We start from the raw sequence: 2,965 nt of genomic DNA on the forward strand, positions 1-2,965 counted from the left end.
TTTTGTAAACTGGATTGAACTTGAAGTTTCTTTCAAGCTGCCTATTATACCCTTCTTAATGATAGGGATCAAGTCATAATATAGTTCAAAATAATGTTTTTTTTTTTTTTTTTTGCGCCGCGACTTAACTTAAATTTTCTTAAGTTGCCTATGTACCTTTATAATGACAGGATCAAGCCGTAACGTAGTTTATACAAAAAAAAAAAAAAAATTTGGCCGTTCACTTTTAAGCTCATACGGGCTAGGAGCATCATGCAGTTTAAGCTCTTACGATGAGGAGCTTCTTTCATTTAAACTTCAGAAGCTCTATATTTCATCATGGTTTTGATCATCCTCTTCATTTGTAGGATTCGTCAATATGATGAGTTTTGGCTTCACTATCAAGGAACCTTCTGTACTTATGTCAACAAAAAATTTCCTCTTCATGTGTGAAGAGACACGACTGTGAATCTTTTCGCCATTTGTTTTCTTCATGGAATGACGTCGCTTCAAGATTTTCATACTTCTTTATACTAATCGCTTGTTGTCTTGAGACGATCAAAAGCAGATGCTGAAGGTCGATCTTTCTTTGAATGTGGATATACTTAGTCTTTCGAAGGGCTAAAGTTCGAGTAGAAGTAGTTGTTGGGACATTGGTCTTCTTTTCCTACCGTGGCCATACTCAATCTTTGAAAGATTGAAGCTCGAGCATTTGAAGTTTAATACGATCGAAGACAGAAGTTTTTTGCTTCATTTCTTATGAGTCGTTGACTTCTTCGACAGTTATAGATTATTGTCGCTTTCACTATGTCGATAGTATGACATGCAATAACTTTTGATACTTTCTCTGGATGATTATTGAGAAAGCTTATTGGGAGAAATTTTGCCGAAGTTGCCAACCGTCGGAATTGAGGAAAGTTCTTGTCTTCTTTCTTAGTAGGCTTAGGCTTCCGTGTCATCTTTTTTGCCTTTATTTTTATGAGTCTTGTTCATTCTTCTATAGCTTCGATAGGAACGCGACTCTTTTTGGGTGAGTTCGGTTGTCTTCTTTTTTGACGAGTCCACAACTATCCACCCTTCGTTGTCCTCTCCAACGAAACTCATCTTTCTTTTTGGAATTTGCTGTTTAAAATCTCTTGCTGGAACCAAACGACTATAGGCTCGAAGGCTCCAAACTGGATCAGGCTTTGTCTTTGAAGCATTGGACACAGACAGTGTTGGGACACTTGAAGTTTCCGCTACTGTAGCGTGATTTGTATGAGCTATTTCATCCAAAATCTATACTCAATCTTCTTTTCACGAGCCAACTTCAGAATTCGTTCCTTCAACACAAGCACCTTTCAACTGGGTGACTAACGACCCGATAGTTAGAGTCATCTATTTTCCTGCTTGTTCGGGCCGCTTGCATTCCGACAACTGAAATAAGTTGCTTCTCTAGCAGTTGCTCCAACATATCTGCCACATCAGAGTCAGGAAATGGATAAACTTTCTCTTGCCTTCTTTAAGAGTTGGTCTACGCTTCTCACCCTCATTGTACCATCTTTCAAATTTTGTTTGTTTTTTCTTTGGAGGAAATTTTCAGCGGGGTCACATGAACGACCATAGATTCTTTTGTTGGCACTATCCACGATCTTTTCAGTGCCCTTGGCTTCAATTCTTGTATTTTCTCCCTTCAGGTACTAGGAAATGTTTAATTCCCTGTTGGCGATGCTCAGCTCCATATCATGAGCGCGTGTTGCCAGCTCCTCAAACGTACGAGGTTTTAATCCGTTGTAGGATGTAAGAGAGCTCCCAGTGCACTCACTCCACTGCAAATAAATTCAGTGAGTCTATCTTTGTCATCCAGACTTAAAGCTCTCCATCAGGTTGCTCCATCGGTTGATGTAATCGATGACTGTCTCTCCCTTCCACTGTTTGGTGTTTGTCATCTCCATCATGCTAAGAATATGCTTTGTACTGTAGAAGCGGTTCAGGAACTCCCTTTCTAGTTGTTCCAACTGTCAATCATTTCTGGCTCCAAATCAGTATATCAATCGAAAGCATTTTCTTTCAAGGTACGGATGAACTGCTTAACTAGCTGGTCTCCTTTGGTTCTTGCATTTTCACAGGTTTCAATGAAGTGTGCAACATGTTATTTTGGATTGCCCGTTCCATCGAACTGCTAGAACTTTGGAGGTTGATACCCAGCTGGCATTCTCAGGTTGTCGATTCTCTTAGTGTATGGCTTGGAGTACATAAAGGAGGACTGTGATGGTCTTCCGTACTGAACCCGTATGGAGTTTGTAATCATATCCCGTAGCTGTTGAATTGACAGGGTGGCAACAAAAGTAGATTGTTGCGACTAGTCTTCCTACAAGATAGTCTTTCCTTTGTCGTTTGCTTTTATTGTTGGAGATTGACTCGACTCGGTGATTTCTCGAGTTTGTATTTGATCTCTTGAAGCAGCAATTTCATGATCTCGCTCTTCAACAACTTTCGTTAGAAAATTTATCTTCCTTTCCATCTCTACCATGGTTGACTCAGCCGTTACGTCAGTCACCATGATAAATACTACATCAAAATACGATTCTTTATTTGATTGATCAGTAGCAGAAACATAGCCGTCGAACAAGGGATTTTCTTTAATAACGATCCTGCCTTTAGTAGATTCCATTAGTTTTTCCGTGATGACAGAGCTTATGTAAGTATCACTTGCGACAGTAGCTTTGGATACAACTTTCTTTGGTGCCATTTGTAGGTTTATGGACTTGGATGACGAGAGAGATTAGAGGTAAAGAGGTCCCACTGGGCGTGCCAATTTGTTCGCACGAGATTTCAAAAGAAATTTATTTCGTGGAACTTGAACTTTGTATTTGTATTAATTTTGTGGAAAGTGAATATAATCTAGAATACACAGTATTTTAATGCTTTCAAAATAAACTATAAACTTTAAGCTAGTTGATCTTTTTGAACGATCGACATTCGGGCTTGTTGATCGGCTTTTGGG

The sequence above is a fragment of the Benincasa hispida genome, chromosome 4 (genome assembly GCF_009727055.1).
Source record: "Benincasa hispida cultivar B227 chromosome 4, ASM972705v1, whole genome shotgun sequence".
Lineage (NCBI taxonomy): Eukaryota > Viridiplantae > Streptophyta > Magnoliopsida > Cucurbitales > Cucurbitaceae > Benincasa > Benincasa hispida.